The sequence below is a fragment of the Melopsittacus undulatus genome, chromosome 4 (genome assembly GCF_012275295.1).
Source record: "Melopsittacus undulatus isolate bMelUnd1 chromosome 4, bMelUnd1.mat.Z, whole genome shotgun sequence".
In the NCBI taxonomy this organism is placed as follows: domain Eukaryota; kingdom Metazoa; phylum Chordata; class Aves; order Psittaciformes; family Psittaculidae; genus Melopsittacus; species Melopsittacus undulatus.
This window is the reverse complement of record NC_047530.1, coordinates 18297879-18316421: the sequence shown is the minus strand read 5'-3', so window position 1 is coordinate 18316421 and position 18543 is coordinate 18297879. Positions and strand designations below refer to the sequence as shown.

At 43.1% G+C, this 18543-nt stretch overlaps 1 long non-coding RNA gene across 2 annotated transcripts; it reads right to left on the bottom strand.

Annotated features, from left to right (window-relative positions):
- Positions 1–6990: 6990 nt before the first annotated feature.
- LOC115946600 (uncharacterized) lies at positions 6991–17019 on the bottom strand. 2 transcript variants are annotated; one of them, XR_004080648.2, is made up of 2 exons: positions 16895–17019; positions 6991–9663 (listed from the first exon to the last, which is right to left on the bottom strand). It is a non-coding gene; the product is annotated as an uncharacterized lncRNA (long non-coding RNA). The 2 variants fall into 2 exon arrangements; XR_004549525.1 differs by lacking the exon at positions 16895–17019 and adding an exon at positions 10376–10478.
- Positions 17020–18543: the final 1524 nt, after the last annotated feature.

Genomic DNA, 18543 nt, shown 5'->3' with positions numbered 1-18543 from the left:
AGCCATCGGGGCACAGGGAGAGGAAAAGTGGGGGCTGAGTCCACGTGTGGAAAATTACAGGCTCCACATTGACCTTAGCTATGTACCAAAGCTGGAGAGGTGCAGCTCCTGATGGAGGAACTCCAGAAAGCTCAGATCTTCCTTTGTGTTTTGTGGACTTCTTCCAGCAAGGACTTTTAGTGATTGTATGGAGCTGAACCTTATGAGACTACTCAGTTTGCAGCTCAGATGTAATGATACCTTTGAAAAAGCAGCTTTGACAGGCATAAGCAACAGCCCTGTGCTGCTGTGTGCATAGACAATGTAAGAACTGCAGGGCAAAGCCATGCTTTCGTACTGTACCTTCCTACTACTTCTGTGATGGGGTCCAGGCTTCCAGATAATGAGCTGTCCTTTTTGCATACGACCATGGATGTCTTGTGTTTAAGTTTTTTTTTGGAGAGGAGGGAGTAATTTATTTTAAGAAAAAGCAGGAACCATGGCATTAAACAGAAATCACAAGGAATTTCTGTATGAAATTAATTGCTTCTGCCTGCAGCAGTCAGATATACAGAAGAGGCACGGGTACTATCGACTCCTTTCATTCCTTTAAGGTTTCTCAGCCCAACGCTGACAAAGCCCAGCTTTGCTTAACTTATGAGATGTGACAATGTAATAGCCCATGGCAGTGTGGCTGTGAACTACTGGTATTTCTGTTGTTCTGTGCTCCCTGAAGCCTTGAGAAGAGAAATAATCAAAGCAAGACTCAAACTCAGGTCTCTTGCATAAGTACCAAGAAGCCCTATGTAAGAGCTCACAGACAACTTCATCTTTCAAAATGAGGTATAGAGAGTTTAAACATAGGAAGAAACTCAACCATGCACGGTAGTCATGCGCTCTTTCAGTACAGAATCACCATAAACAGCCCCTGAGGTATTTCCACAGTGAAATGGGGGCATCTGTGGCAGGTGCAGAAATGACGTGCCCCACCACCACCACTATGAGGAACACACATTAGGAGTTTTGGTAGTGAAGTGGTGTTACCCGAGATGCTTCCTGTGCCTTAGAGAAGGTGGCTGCAACTCGGAGCAGCTGTTGCAGCATCTCTAATCTGAGCATGAGGATGAAGTGGTTCCTGGTCAGCCCACCACACACAGATATGAAAGCCTCTTTTTCATTTATGACTGCAATCCCAGTGTTCACATTCCCTTCAAAGACAGAGTAGCACCAATGTGCTCCAGACCTGAGATTGCCTAGCTGTAAAGCTACAGAACCCAGCTTATCCTACTCAGTAAACTCTTATTTTCAATCCTACAGTTGTCACTCCTTTGAATGGTGTTTTTGGTGCCCATAAGCACGGACGTATCGGATCCACATGTACACCTTTATCAGCATTACCCAAATTCACATACTGTGCAATATAGCAAAAGGATTACTCTGAGTATTCAAACACTAGGTTCTGATCATTTAAAATCATTCAGGCACAAAGGTTCAAGATCCCTGAATAAAAGACACTGCAGAAAAATCCCAGTCTCCAAATCACTAACACTGCTGAAGTTGATTGTTCAAAGATATCAGACTTCCCAGTACAAACCAGCTGCAGAGCTGTAAGTGTTGTGGTCTCCTTACTAGACACATTTCTTTCATGCCAAACTTGCTTACCCCAGGCTCATAATAAAGAATGCTGCTTCAAAACCCAACTGTGTTTCAGGAGGATGTTAGTGGAAACTTGTTCTGCAATTAAGTATTTCATACTATAGCAGCTCTAGAGAGATGTTAAGCAAACACTCTCCTCCACACACATCCTCCCCCTTATTAAGCTTTTGCTTCACTCCACTAAAATTCTGCATATACATTTACTTTCCTGCTTTGCTAGTGGCTGATAACAGAAAGTTATTACAGTATACAATGCCTTAGTCACTTTTCTTGACATTTGTTGATGTGCTAAGTTCAATACTCCAACTTACGTTAAAAGAATTTCCTGACTAAAATAGTGATTGTATATGACTAATTAGGGCAAATACAGAAGCTGATGAATCAGCAAACAGCTTGGTGAGGACACTGGAAGGGATTCAGCAGCAGAACGAATCAATGTGAAGATGCTTTTGCTTCTGACCTCAGATCTGTTTGCTGATGGGTCACATCTCAGCATGATGGGTTCTGTATGCATTAACTCTCAGGATGTGTCCCCATCAACACTGATGAAACTTCTGATAATTTCAGTGGGAAGATGATCAGGGGCTTAATTGTCTCATGTATCACCCCCCTGAAGAACATTTACTATTTCTAACCATGGACTTACCAGGTGGTAAAGAGAAGTAAGACTCCTTCCATTTATCTTGGTTGAGTTCACAGCTTATATCACATGAGATGTCACTGTAACAACCTGCCTGCAGCACTGGCTTTCCTGGGCTTTTGCTTCATAGTACAGCCCCTTATATTTAGGGACTTAATATTCATTGATTCAATAAACAAGCAACATTCTACAATGAAGGGTGCATACTAGTCTATTGATATTTGACCACAAAACCTGCCTTACTCACAGCACCCCTGTGGGAGCATTTACTTGAAAGAAAAGTGCCACATGGTCTTGAATACTGTGCAGACCTATGGCTCCGCTACACAGACTGCCAGTGATCTAATGTTTGTTACTGCAACTTACTGTGCTTAATAGTGCAAGAACATGACATCTGTGGTGGTCATATCATTTCACAACAGAAAAGTGAATTGAAATTTGAAGCAAATTCAAACCAAACCTTTGGTACTGAAAGCTTAGCGCTGCTTTTTCCTAAATACGAAATATTGTCTGAAACAAAGCGTATGTGATGGGAGACACAATTTCTCTTTGGCAACTGTTATTTCCTCTGGTCTTTTCTAACCTTAGCGCTTCTCCTCCCCTTCTTGTGCCAGAATCTTTTTTATTTTCCTTTTTGCTTTTTCACAATCCACATTTTTTTAAACTATGACCACCTCTTAAACCCTGCTTGACTCAGTGCACATTTAGGCATTTGGAAATACTCTCTTGACTGTGATTTCTGCATAGACGTACACCAATGTGAGTTACAAATTCTACAGTATAATAAAAGCACTATGTCTAATTCAGAGTAATTAGATTTGGGGGAAGGATTTTCTATCCATGAAAGGAATTTACCAGATGAAAGCATAAGGCAAGCAGGCGCTCAGCAGGTTATGCTGTACTGTCTCATGAGTTGGCTGTATCCTGCCAACCCCAGGCCACTCCTGAGCAGATATTGCCAATTGTACAGTGGTTTTCCTGACGTGGACAAAAAGCAGGATGGAATTTTAAAATCATCATTACAGAAAAGATGGGTTTGTGGTCAAAGCCCTGAACAAAGACTTGGGGAGATGAGGTTTGATTCCAGGCTTCCTGTTGGACTTTACACAAGTCACTTAGAGAAAAGCTTTTGGATTTCAGTGCTGCAGTCGTTCACTACAATGCTGAGCGGAGAAGTTCACTGCGTGCTAGGCATGAAGCCTGGTTCCCCATGCTGCACACTAGGACATTTGGGGACGTGAGCAGGAGCTGCAGAAACCAACTGAGAAGGGACTGACTGAGATAAAGACAACATTGAAAAAAAGAGTTCTACTCAGACCCATGGTCTTGTCAAAGACAGGTCCAGTTTTTATCCTTCATGATATTTCTCTGTGTTCAAGATCCTCAGCTGGTAACTCAGCCCTGCAGCTAGCCACAGCAATTGAACTCAGACTAGCCAAAGTGTGGAGGGTAAAGTGCTCTCTCAGAGGCCAGAGATTCTTGTTTAGCCTCTGTCCTGTACAGCTCAGAACAGGGTTTTGGGCAAAGCTTCATTTCTTCTGTCCTTAGGGAGCTGTATCACTTTAGCCTCTTAACTGCTGTCTATAGAGAGACATTTGGGGACATGATGGAGATGGGTTTAAAACCTCTCTTCAAGCAAGACAAAAAAGAGATTTGGGCACAGGTTTTCCCCACTTGGCATTTAGAGAGTACAGGACAACTTAAACAGCAGGTTTGGTGCTCCTTGGCTTGGTCCTGAGTACTCTTAAACATACCAGGTGCTGGTTTTTTACTCCCTTTTCCTCCCCTTTGCCTCTGCTCACACAATCCAAGCACAGCTTTCTTGTGAAGCTGCAGTGACCAGCACAGCACAGTCTTTTGTCACACAGGTAAGCAGGACACCAGCTGGTTTTGCTTGTGACCAACAAAGTGTTTTTAACCTACATGTCTGCAGCAAGTAAGACACTCCCAATATGCCAATCAGCCCTAACACCTCATACCTACCCAGCTAGTTTTACTTTCTTCTTTGCCCAGCTTCCCTTTTGAAGGTACTATAAACACAAGTGAAATGCTTTGAGGACACGTAAGGGAAACCAGACAAGCCGTCAGTAGATGCAATGTGAACTGTGCAACAGTCTTTGCACAAGTTATAACCTAGAGCAGAGGGAAAATGTGTTTCTCAGAAGGAGACGTGGTTTCAATTTCATGCAAATTTCTGACTCCTACAGCTAGTTATGATCTGCAGGAACATTCTAAAAGAGGTTTCTTTTTCCTTTTCTTGATTCTTTTTGTCCATTCTCCCCACCAACCCCTTTATTATCTTACAGCCTGGACCACAAGTTTCTCACATGGAACAAAAAAGAGTCCAAAATAAATCTAAAGATGAAATTAAATAGGCTTCACTTGTAATTAAAATGGAAAGGTCACCAAGCTATTTTACCTGATCCAACACTGAGAACTGTTTCAAATTCTGGAATTTTTCTCCCTGTTTTTACATTAAAACATTATTTCTTTCCAAAGATACAGTTTCTTCAGTGTTTCTACTTAACATTTCCCCAACTTGGATACAGCTGAAACACAAAGGGCTTGAGGTTTTATTTATTTGTTTGTTTGTTTATTTTCCCACAACACATTAGAAAATGCAGTGCAAGCTTTAACGACTATGTCTGTTTTAACATGCCTTTTGGAGGACTGTAGGCATTTATGAGGGAATGAGGTAATTAATGTATTACTTAGGCATGCAAAGACAAGTTGGAAGCAGCTGTCTTTCTTCTCTTGATATGGCAACACAATTGTTAAAACAATGGCTTCTTATATCTTTTCTTTTTCTCTTTGTGTTCACAGACCATTTGAGTTGCTTAAGTCAAAACTTTAAGAGCTCACTGTATATTCAGGACCAGTGATCTCTCAAACACACTGTTCTCCATTACTTATTTGAAGTAGCAAAATGAAAATCAGTATCACAATCCCTTTAAGGAAACGCTGGTATTCAAGTAAACTTGAAAGCTCACATGTTCACATTTCAGATGCAAAATAATGACTTTCATAGTACATCAATTTCTCTTCCAGAGTCAGTTTTTCCACCTATTAAGCTAGAACCACAGCCTTTACAGATGATATTAGAAGATGTGAGTACAGCTGACTGAGCCAGCTGTGAGAAGCATCAGGTACCCCAGAGTCTGGGATCCACAAGCAGATGAAAGACCACGTCACATTGCTTTCTGCTATGTGGAAAGCCAGGTGGGTAGGTGAGGGAGGATACCTAAACCAGCGTTTCTAAGTGGCAGGGTCAAGGAACCGATCTTTGCTCTAGGCAGAAGTAAGCACTTTGCCAGCTTGATAACAACAGAGCTGAGACACAGATTACAGTTCCTTTAATTTTCTTCCAGTTAATTAAATGATCAATTGCAGTATTGGCTTTCAGCCATGGCAATGCCAGCTGAAATGAGCTCTCTAGTTTATGAGAGGCTAATCAATAGGCATCATTTGCAGTACTGATACGTTGTTTTCTTTTTTATTTTAAAGATAAATATCAAAATGCAGAGGCAAAATACTGCTGTTATTCACAGCAAATTGAGATCTTCTCAAAACCCTATAAATCCCAGTAAAGGGAAGAATCGCACAAGTAGTCACAGCTTTAGCTTAGGTTGTATTTTCACTTCTTTGCTTACCATAGACTTCCTGCATGACCACAGACAAAACACCTAGGTCCAGATATGCAAAGATATTCAGGCAACTGAAATAAAGGTCAGTTGGACTGAGATACATAAGTTGTTTGTGGATCTGATTCTTTGGAAGGAGACTGAGTTTTCCACTTACGAATGGTATAATAGGTACTTTCCAGCAGAACTGCAGTAACTCCCATCATGGAAGACAAAGGCTAAGCGAGAGCTGAGGAAAGGCAGTGACTGAACAGCTCCAGGGTATTTGACCTCAAAGCAGCATCTGGATTCTCTGTCCGGTGTCTTCTCCTTAGTGCTACCTACCTCAGCCAGCAGTAAGAGACCAACATCCCCTTTGTTCCCTTTGCAGCTGTTTCTTGGTTCAAACCATTCCCAAGAACTTTAGTTGGAGTCACTCTGGGGTGCAGGAAGGGTGAAGTGAACAAAGACCCCCAGTGCTGGGTTGAAGCATACAATAGGCTGGGGGCATTCCTATATTGTTAATGAAGAATTTGGCGATCCTGGCAGGTTACGGTAGGAGCTAATAAGCACAGCATTTGAGACCAGGAAAACCCTGGGCTTGTATGTCAAAAGATGTCAACACAGGATAGAAGAATTTTGCCAAGGAACTGAGTAAGCAAAATTGAGACCCATAATGACAAAGTTGGTGCACCAAACCTCTCTTTGCTATCTGAGATCACATGTTAAGTAATGAAACTGTTTATCAATAAGAGGCAACTTATTGATGTTCCCATGAGCGTGGGAAACAAAGATCTCATAGCAACTGGATCTAGATAAGAATGACCACAGACCTCACCATTTTCAGAACCAAATGAAAATTTGCTTATGCTGCCAGCTTTTGCTCAGTGCAAACATGTAGTACATAGAAGTATTCATGCATGGAACACAGAGAGATTCACACAGGCTAATAAAGTTTTCTTTTTCCTATTGCCTTGGCAAAGAGGAAAAAAAAGTCATGGATGCAATTTTCACCTTTAAACAGTTGAGAAACCCTCAGTTCATCATGGACAAAATACCTCACGAAAAATAAAGGACAGCAAGGTCAGAAACCAGTTAAATTTCATAACTATTTCATGGCTCCTGCCTTTATTAAAAAAAAATAATGATGCAAGAGGACTATAGCAATAGCATCTCTACTATTCATTTATAGTACTAGGACTGTTACGCAAAACAGAGAAGGCAGTACTACCAGCAATATTCCCCAGGTAAAAGCAAGAATAGGCCCGAGTACAGAAGCTCGTAGATTATTGATAGGACTAGCAGCTGAACATTAAACCACCTTCTTCCAAAGCAGCAGAAAAAGAAATCTAATTGGTGGAGTAGAGCACGGTTTCTCAAGAAGGAAGAATTTGCTCTGGTGTAACAGGAACACTTTTTTAGGGTTTTAAATTTATTTAAGCTTGTAAATAAACAAGTTAAAAACAACCCCTTAGGTACCATGATCCATAGGAGACATAATAGAGGTGAACTGAGCCAGGAATTCAGAAGCCAAAGTGTTTCAGTAGCTGTTGGAGGCATATGTATCACCATAACTGATTTATTGGGCAGGAATGCACGCCCGGCTCACCAGGTACTCTCAGCCTGACATGTCCAGAGTGCCACACCCTCACCCATCTGCCAAGCATCCCTGAGGCTCAGAGGGACAGAAAGAGGCCTGCAAGTGCCAGAGTTAGGGGAAAGAAACACCTCGGTCACATCTCTGGCTCCTCTGTGGCCAGCCTCACTCACTGAGCAATGCCCCTCACACGGCAATTTGGCATGATCTTGCTTCCCTGCAGGTATGCGCAAGGAGAGGGGGCAGAGGAGAGCCATGAGAGTTGCCTCCAGTTCACCAGGCTGCAGGAAAGGCAGGGACAGGCAGGCTGCTCTGGCCATGTGCCTTCTCAGTGGGAAATCAGAAACATAGAAACATGGCCACAATAATAAAAAAACAAAACAGCCCTCCTCCCTCAAAATACAGGCATTCAGGCTTGGCTCAAACCAAAGGTCAGCTCATTGCCAGTCCATTGACTTCTTCAGGATCACGTAGGCAGCCAGTCAGCTTCTCAGGGATACATCCCAAGTTTCCAAACCCACAGATCTGCATCATAACTGCTAATTTTCCTTGCAGGGATTTTACAGATGAAAAGTCCCTCACATGTTTTTACCCCATCAAGAAAAGACAAGTAGCTTGCATCCTACAACTTCTATTATTTTTCCCTGCAAAGGTTAAAAAAGTGGGCTGAAAAGACAAGCTGAAAACTACCCCGGAGCACTGTGTATGTAGCAAAACATAGGTATCTCATGTCCAGGAGCCTTCCTTAATTTGAAAAGTTTCCCCATGACCTCAGGGTTTCTGTAGCATGTGTGACTGTCCTACAGCCTCTGCTGCATATCATGGCAAAGAAATTACCACTGCAGCCCTGTGGAAAGAGTACTAAAGTTCTGTCTATTGTGTCTGAGATGGCACAACCGATTTACTCATTAAAGTAAGTTACAATACTGCACATCTCAGTGCAAGTACTTAATTGCTGCGTATGCATGCTCACCTGAAAAATGCTGTTGAGCAGAGGTAGCTGTTGGTCACAGGGTTATGGTCTGTGTCAGACACAGGTATGCTTCCTGAGATTGGATGTGGCCAGCTTTGAAGTGCTGGGTGTCAGTGAAATCAGGCCAAGCTCTTGCAGATTCGTAGGAGGAGTATGAAGAAAATATAATTTCCTGGAGTTAGCTAACACATCTGACCAGAGAAAGTCAATCACCTCATTGATTAGTATCTCTTCTTCTGGTGGCCCTCACTAATCTCTCCTGCCTGGGCAACTCCTCCCAAACACCTCATTACTAAACAGCAATTAAAGCATAGATACATTAGCAACACTGTATTATAAACTCCCTTGCAAGCCACGCGGTGCTGCCAAGCCTGGCTGCGACAGTGGGGCTCTGCCTGATGACTGGCTGCTTTCCCATGCCAGGCATATCGATCAGTCACTCTGAAATGATGTCAGAGTTCATGTCCCGTTATAACACAGTTTTGACCTTTACGAAGTGGCTGCAGCTTCTGCAGGGCGCGTGGTGTTAAACAGGGCCGGGCTCAGGTGACCCTCGCTGTTCCCTGCTCCCAGGCAGCTCCAGTTCCACCAGCTGTTTCATCCTCTGCTTGACTGGGCCAGATGATGTCCTTTCTTTTTTCAGATGACAGGAAGCATTCATAGTCCATCATACTGGCAATGGCATATTGCAACTCTCCAGTCAGTGCTCGCTGCAGCACCCTTGCAGGCACTTGATGTCAGGGAATATTCACCTTATCTCCAGGAACACAGGGACCAGCTGTGGAAACCTGTGTCTCCATTTACCTCACTGGGGGTGCAGCAGTTTGGAGAGGGTTTTTTGTGAAGCTGAGGTAAAGGGGTTTTGATAGGAAACTTTTGTCTCTGGTGCCTGGAGAGGGAACCAAGTGTGATAACCCTGTTGCTGCTGAGCTGGGGGCATACACATGAAAGAGGGGAGGATGGGCAGCAAGAAGGCACCAGCTCTAACTGCTGCTATACACAAAAATCTCTGTTCTCCTGCATTACCCCCCGTGAGGTTCTGCTGTGGCAGCTTCCAAGGTATGAAACAGGACACTTCTCAAACGCATGTTGAGTTTGACTCAGTTTGCCAGTACGCTGAGTGCACGTGTTTCCAGGCAAGCCATTCCTCCTCTGCTGCTCTGTCTTCTGTGTATCAGCATAGCCAAGTTCACTTCCCCTGTGGTGAAACAAGGCGATAAGGAGTTATTTTAAAGTCCTGGAGACTTGTGTGAGGGCAGGGTGAGGGCCTCCTCACTTGTTCTTACACCATTTTGGTAGAAAAGCAATGAGGTGAACCTGGGAAGAGGGAGGCTTTCCCACGGCATCCTGCTAAGCTGTCCTTGGAGGTCCCCGAGCTCCCAAACCACACAAGGGATGGAGGTGGCCTGAGAGCATGGGGATGGTAAACACATGACTCAGGCATGAAATGGTTTCAGCAGAGGGATGGTAATGCACAAGCAATAAAATGGGAGCTACCAGCACAACATTTCCTGTTAACCACATACCAGCCTCTCAGCTTTCCAAAGAGAAGACACCAGGGAGAGGGAAAAGGGATCTGCTGAGGAGCCATGGCTTGGTCTGTGCCAAAGCACTACCCTAGAAGTAAAAGATGAGAAACTTGCATCATAACCCAGAAGGGTCTGGGCACACAAGAGCTGAAGCAGACAAGAATAAGTGAATGAATAAATCAGGAACAGAAATGGGAGCAGCACTGGAGAGAGCTGAGTGAAAGCCCACAGCCTGGCAAAGCTCTGCACAGCCCTGGGGAAGCAAACACCAGTCCTGCGCAGAGCCTGAGCATGAGCCAGGGCTTTCCCTGGTGGGCGCCACTTGTTTTGCTTCTCTAGAAAGGAGAATTTGTGCCACAGCAGGTATCCGGAGTCACTCACTGTGCATGGCTGGTTTTGGAGCTGAGCTGCCATCAGGAAAGCTGGCGTTGTGGGTTGCTTTAATAAATGCTTTCTGCAAGCAGCCTTTTAATGGGCTCTTTTGCCTCTGGAGGATGTGACGTGTGGTAACAGTCTGTCTGCAGAAACACTTGCCTGTCTGTCTGCAGAAATAGTCCAAACATGGAGTTTTCTCCTCATTCACACCAAAAAAAGTGGATTTTTTTAAACTTAAAAACGTACATGCTTTTGCAGCGCGCAGGCACGGCACTGTCAGCTGCCGGGGGAGAGGTTTTCTCTCCATCACACACAGCAGGATCTGCTGCCAGGTTGCTCTATAGTAGCAGTTCTGACTGTTGCTGTTTATACTGGTGGAATATATTTTATGCTTCCCAATGCCTAGACTTACTGAAGTCCGGGACTTCTGGAAAGCCACTGGATATTAAAAAAAGGCACTAGGATTGAAACTGTAAAAATATACAATATTAATAGCAGCACTGATTTTTAAAGGCACTAACATCCATAGAAAATATAACTGCATTTCAGAAATGTTTGAAGGATGAATAGTATTCTGTGTCAAAATATGGCTCTCTGAGACAGGTGGGGAGGCAGCATCTGGGGTAGAGGGACTAAATGACATAAATGTATCTTCCTGTGTATTTTGGAACATGATTTATTTGTATTCATTGAAATGACAGCTTTCCTGGTAATTTCTTCCTTTCCCCACAAAGAAACCTTAATCTCCTTACTGGAAATTGTACTGTTTATGCAGAAAATCCTGCCTGTGAGATTGCTGGAGATCATGAGTTATGTAACCCAAACAGATGGAGCTGGAACCCTTTTTTTAATGTCAATTCATATTATAATCCCAACAGGCTGCAATCATTTATCAGCTCATTTGTCTTATAGAAAAAATAGAGTGAGGATTTTAAATGTGCATTTAATATACACTTACATAGGAACACTGTCGCTAAATACTAATGATAGTAATTACACCTATTAAGGACTTTCCTCATTCTTATGAACAGAAGGACTCTGTGTGATACACATAATAATATGTACATGATATTATGACCATCACCCTGCAAAGACATGTATGTGGTTGCATTTACACGTTGGATAGATGAGGTTATCTGCAGTGCTACTATGAAATTAGATCTGAGAGAACCTGGGAGATCAAACCGGTGAATAAGAGGGAAGGAGGAGAGCTGGAGGGAAGGAGAAGCTGGCCAGGACAGGGCAATCAGTGTGAAGAACCTGGTTAATACTGCCTTATTCAACTCTTGAGCAATATTAATTCATCCAATGATGAATCATCCATCCAGCTCCCAGCTGATCACGTGCATACACTGTAGAAGCCAATATACAATATACAATACATAGTTTTAAAATTCACATTAGCATAATAGTCCTTCTGTTAACATGATCAGGCAGATAAAATCCTAAAAGGCTCAATTACACTAGCAGAGATTTTATCCTTTTTAGCTACTAATGTGGCAGCTCTTACTTCATGTGAGTTTAAGTTAAAGAAGGAAAAAAATGATGAAAAAGGATGGGAGCGGAAGGTAACAAGTAAAGGTTATTCCAAAATAAAAGTAACATAAATTGAGCATTTAGGTGTTCTTAAAATTGAAGAGGGCTTGATCAGATGGATTTGGGAGGAAGTAAAGAAAGAAATAATTATTTGAAGCCAAGTCTAATTTTCTATCAAGCCAAAGCTCAACCAGAGCTAAAAAGAAAGTCCAACCCACTGCGTTTAAATATGGTCTCTGTACAACCACGTTACTTTTATTCTATTCTGTGGGAATTCCCCATGTGATACACTTGCATATTTGGGCCCAAACTGTGATCTAAAGCTCAAACCATGGCAAGGAGCTTTCCTAGAGGAGAGCTTTCAGGAAGCTGAGGCAGAACTCCTGAAATGACATAGTATTTTCTGCAAAAGCAAAACCAAAACAGAGGTCTCCAAGGCTGGGTTTTAAAGTCCACCCAGAGCTTGACCACTGTGGACCTGACTGTGTCCTGTGTTTAGCTGTTACAACCACCACTTTGTTAAAACACTGCCTAATTTTGCTGGAGTTTGCCAGCAAGACGTATAAGGTGGCTGGAATGGGCTCTGGTCCAGAGAATGTAATGGAGACACCAAGACCTAGCCTGTCTCCAGCACCCTCTGCTACATTTCCACGCATCTGTGGTGGCATTTCTCCTCTTTTTGGGGGACTTCTGTAAGTGCTTGCCCCCAGGGTTGTAATTTCCAGAGGCATACCTGGGTGAGATGCTGGGAGCAAGAGCTCACTTGTGTGCTGTGACTGTGGATGGTCACAAGACAAACCCTGCATTTATGATCCCATCTTTCATTTTGCTAAAGCCTGAACCCTTTCTGTAGTGAATGTTTTGCAGGGAGAAACCTAGAAAATGGAACCAGACAGAGGCTTACAACCAGGCGCTGCACCATCAGCCCTTTTCAGGTCTCACCCCTGACAATGCATCTTCCACTACAAATATTTCCAAGCAGGACAGTAAAAACCAAGTCAGCAGGAGTCAAGTTTTAAATCCAGATAAGGTTATGGCCTCTAAATTCCCTTGTCCCTTCAAACTTAATTTGTTTTCCTTGTCATATTGTATTTAAGACTGCAGAGAGAACAACAGATTTTAATGAAGCATCAAGTGATAGATATTGTTAAAAGATGGCCTGAGAGTAGAAGAAATTAAATCATTTCCAAGACAGACCCAGATTTACCCAGGGAATTGCTATTTCTTACTCACAATGCTATGCAACACTTTGACCTCCTTTCTTCTGGACTGGGGGGTTTACCTACTTAGTACTACTAATGTGAGAAAAATTATAATGGGTTTTTAATTAATTCTGGATCTTGGCCAGTGATTAATTTAGTCAGATGCTTTTCTATTAGCCAAAACTTCAAAGATCCTCTTTTCATTTTTTTCTTCACAAGGAAAGAAATGAGCTTCTGCTTGTAAATATATGTAAACATTTAACTGAACAGGATTTTGCTCAGCCTCATGAAGTGTGCTTTCTTCAGGATAGCTTTTCCCTGGATGATGTAATTTACTTGACTCTGTATTTTCTGCTCTTGCACAACTGTGTTAGTTGCTCTAAGCAGATTAATCTGAGCACCAACCTGGCATTTGCTTTGCCAAAGTTATTCAGTGCCCTGCAGAAAATAATTGCTATTTTAGGGAGGTAAAAAGATCACTTCTCTGTGCCCGAGATGACTTTCAGATGGATGTTAGTCTGTTTGTGTGTAAATAGGTCTAAAAGCCCGAAGGACTGATGGGCTGAATGAGCCAGATACTGTATTAGCAGTTACGTAATAGAAGCAGCACCAAGAGGAGAAAAAAACTGCTGATTTTTCCCCATTGTTACAATGACATCCAGAGCCAGATAATATAAAAGGCATAGAGATGATTTTAAAAGGAGCATCCCAGCACTGGCTACACTTCCTAAATCTTCAGCCTCTCAGAGCTTTTTATACTAAGAGTGTGGATTTGTGGGGGCACAGGTGAAAAGAGCGGGAGAGGAGAAATAAGGAGGTTTATTTTTAGTAGAAATTATTCTCAGACAGGGGGAAGTCAACAGACTGATAGCTTTCAGGAAACATTTTGTTTAAACCCAAAGAACAGACTGTGGGGAGCAGATTCAAGCCATCTCTGTAAGTCGCTCCAAAATGCTTCAACATCACTCCGTCAGTCTGCCCTTAAGGGTGAGATAATTACAGCTGTGTTGTCTGAATGAGGGATTTTTTGGTTCACTGATCAAAAATCCATTTTACATCAACTTGCAATGAAAATCTGAGCCCTTGTTTTGTTCGGGTTTTGGGGAAGTCAACATTTTTCCCTCTTTTTTTCTCAAAATTATTTGTGTAATTCAGGCAGTATTCAAGAAAAGACAATTTTTCATTAGTATTAAGGAGATATTAGGGGAAAAAAAATCACAAATAATTTTGCTATTGTAAAAGTACCTCCTAAATTCAGCTCAGTAGGTATTTTGTCACCCCAAAACTTCAGGCTCATGCAGTGAAATTTCTTCCTGGGTTTCTAGTGATCTCTGTGTTAATATTCAATTCCTCAATACTTCTGCTTATTAAAGACCTAGATTTAGTACATCCAATCACATCTCCCTCTTGTGGCTACTTCCCATGACTAAAACAACCTGTTATTTACTGAACATTATATGGGATTCTAGAAATTTCTTCTTTCACTCACCCTTCGTTTCCCTGCTTCACCACCATTTCTTGCCTTGTGCTTCTCAACAAGATGCCACCAATGGCACTTTGGGGCTTGGGGACACTGATATCAAACTGGAGGGTTCCACCAGCCCCATGCCAACTGGCTCATCCTTTAGACAAGCTACAAAAGATGTTAGAAAGAAAACACTTCTGTGTCTGCATGATGGGCTGCTGAACAAACCCACTAACTAGACAATGCTGATGAAACATGGACTTTATAAGCAGTTTTACCCTCCAAAGCCCTTACGGAGTTTCCCCCTTAAATGACAGAATTTTGCTGCTCCCCGCTTGGGTTTTACAAATAGCTTCTTTTATAACTGCATTTATTCTCCTGCTAACAGTTTCACAGAAATTATATTTCATTTTGATGAGAAAGCTTTTGAGCAGAAGCCAAATTGCTCCAGGCAAAGCAGATTTTGTTTTCCTACAGTTTAATCAGTAGGAAATTAAGAGGCCAATATTGTGCTGCCACAGACGTAAAGGCGAGCAGCCGCCTTTGCTTGGGTGAATTTTTTCCCTCTCTCGCTCCCCAGAACATAACTGGGAGTCAAAAGTCACTCTGTCTAACGTAAATCTGACGGTCCCAATCCTCAACCCATGTAAATCAGCATCTCTCTATTGGGAGTGGATTTATAGCCTTCATCAGTCATCAGGTGCACAGCATCCACCACAGAATAGCCCATGATCAGCTAACCTTTCTTGTTAAAAAGACAATTTTACCTTTTTAGAAGAAATTGAGAGCATGATACAAATTCCTGTTCGTGTCCTTGCCTCAAGGCAGCTCCTAAGCAGCTTCTGGCAGCAGCTGGTCAAGACAGTATGAAAAGCCACTGAAATTATATATACATATATATATTTTCATGCTGTCAGAAAGGGTCAAGGCTGGCTGCTCCAAGGGAAGGTGTTTCTAAGCAAACATTAATGTGACATTCTGTTTGCAAGGGTTGACTTAGCCACAAAAATGTGTGCCTTTTATCACACATTTTGAACTCTGTAAAAAACAAGTTTACGAGACTTCAGTCTGCTAATTCCATAGTGGAATTCAGCTCAAATTCTCCACTCAAAACATGTTTATCTCACAGGTTTTTCCTAATGCCAAACACTATAGATTAAACGCTTTTTGAGGGGTATGTATTTTGTATAGCAAATAAAGTACCTGTGTTGCTTTAAAAAGAACCTAACATCATTATCTAGTTGATGGTTTTCCAACACATGCCTGCAGAGATTTGTCCCTATAAAGGCTCACTCTACAGCAAAAGACTGATTGTGTATCCAGTACCCCATCCTTAGGAGTTAAAACTACTTGCTGGAACCCCAGGCTCTTACCAAAGGAGTTTGCAGGTTGCTAAGGAGGAATGCTGCAGGCAGCTGCCGGTCCCTGCGGTCACAGGCTTTACCACTCAGACTTTTACATGGGGCTATATGAGGTTAAAAGCAATGAGGGCTGTGCTGGCTCAGGCTTCTCCTGCCCTCTTCAAATCAGAATTAAACTGAAACTCACTTCAGTGCCAGGCCTGGCCCTGTTACTTCAACCTGGGGCAGGGGATTTCCCACCCACTTCACTGGGTTTTTAAGGGGAGACATCTGCAGACTCCAGCTCTTGCCCTGGCTCTCTGTACAGACCATGTTCATGTTCAAGCAGGCTAGATCCAGAAAGGAAGAGAGCAGCGTGGAGATGTCAATACTGACCAGGCACAGTTTGGATGCAAATAAACCCTGTTGAGAGGAAGGGGCTGAGCTGACTCCAACCCCACATGGGTCAGCCATATGCTCCAAGGGTCCCCTTTGCAGCATCCAGTGCCTGTGGCAGGGATGATCAGTGCATTCGATAGTGAAGGAGCATCTTTCAGCATTGCCTTGGTGTTAAGTGGCTCTCCTGAGAGGGCAGCCACTGATAGCTGGTCTTAGGAGAGGAAAGGGGAGGATGGTGGCATGGAAAACCCTGTCACCTTTCTCCAGGTTTCCCCATCTCGAGAGTCAGCACTTTATCATATCTCTTATGGAAACTTTTTAAAGGCTTCTTAGTTTCCCTGTGGCATCCAGCAGTTCCTGTGCTGGCTGCTAGAAGCGCCCGGGCGATACCACAGGGCTCATTTTGTCACATGGAAAAAGTTTGTATGCAAGCCACAGCAAAACTGCATTTGCCTGACTACCAGGCTGGCAGGGGGTGGTGAGCGGAGGTGGAGAGGGGTCAGTCATGTTGGGTGGGATTTGTTTGTGCGATACCCTGCTAGGAAGCGACAGACTGTATGAGCTGGATCTCAGCAGGTCTCACCTCCGAAGTGCTTCTCTGCTCCAAACTGTTGGTGTCTCCTGCCACAACTGGTGTGAGGAGGATGGGAATTGCTGCACAGAGAAAAGTCACACAGCATCTGAAACAATTAAAAAATGAAAACCATTCCTGTTTTGCCCACCACATCCTCCTGTGTAGCTCACAGCCAGCTTAGCTGAGGTTCTCCTTTTTTTTCTCCACTTGAAATCTCACAAAAGCCTTTTTTTTTGTGGGATACCTCCCCCTTTGTCCTGTGCCTGGGTACCACCACCGTGGCAGCTTCACCTCACCCTCCTGCCTGCATCAGGGCTCCCAGCTATGACACTGAGGGATTGAGGGTCAGAGAAAGACCTTTTGTCCATTTCATGCCAACAGAGGAGGCAGAGTTAAAGCTTTTAATCACCTGCTAAAATTATTGTTAAATTAGGTAGTTAACTCAGCTGTTTACTCAGCTGAGAAACCTGCTTTTCAGTTGGCAAACCTAGCTACTTGCCACCGTGTTTTGGCCGAGCCCCAAGCAAAGCCAAATGACAGTTCCTGAGTTAGAAGGGGATCCAAATGCAGGACCTTTTCCTTGCTGCTTCCCTCCTCAGGGGTGTGATCCCCATTCCCTAATCCCCACCTGCTCTGTTGCTCACACTCTATAGGGATGGCTTCCAGAGCCGGCTGATCCTGCCTGCAGCAAGGCTCCCACCTCCTCCCTCTCCCAGTCCTCAGTACAATTCCCACCCATCTCCTCAAATCCTTCTATGGCATGAATATGCATCATGCAGCTTGGGGCTTTTCCTTATACACAGTAGTGCCCTGAGTGCACCTACATCTGCTGTTATGTATAAAAAAGAAGTTGTACAGAAGTATGTTCACACATGTGAATATGGTAATGTATTACAGGAAAATATTTCTCCCACAAGTGTCCAGAAAAGAGTGGCCTGGGACTGCCTGTTGCTGACTTTTCTCATCTTTACTTCCACACACGCAGGCGAGGATTTCGTAGGCAATAACAGCTGGAAATAGATTTCTGAAGAAGTTTAAATTAAGAATATTTTCCTCTGCTTAGGCAAGCATTTGCCAGTGTAATTCTTAAATACACTTTATTACTATTAAATTTAATACCCATGAAGGATTACATATCTGCTTCTTTGCGAGTCTGACAGGATTAGGAGAGTAATGTCTACTTAGTGTTTTTAAAACATCAAACACTAACAAAGCCCTCAGCAAGAAACCTTTCTATGGGCTCAAAATGCCAGTGAATTGCCCAATGCCAGGAAATCTGATGGCATGCTCTTTAAGAAGCTCCATGTTTCAGCTGCCGCAACACATGACAGGGACAAAGCTGCTGCAGAAATCCTCTCTGCACCCAAATACTCCAAATTCTGCTCACTGACAGTACAAAACTGCTGGCTTCAACTCAGGCAGCCAGCTGGAGGAGCAGAAGCTTGCACCCCTTCTCCACAGGCTGAAGAACTCTGGCATTTGGGATTTACGTACTATTTGCAGTGCTCACATAGGAACTAATTGCTCATAGTTGCATTGTTTGTAATGATCTCTCTATTCCAGAAATACATATATGGAAAGAAAGTCAGTTCTCTTAGTCCTGAAGCTACAGATTTGTAGTGGAGATGTTGAGTTCTCAGAAGAGCAGGAAGTGAAGC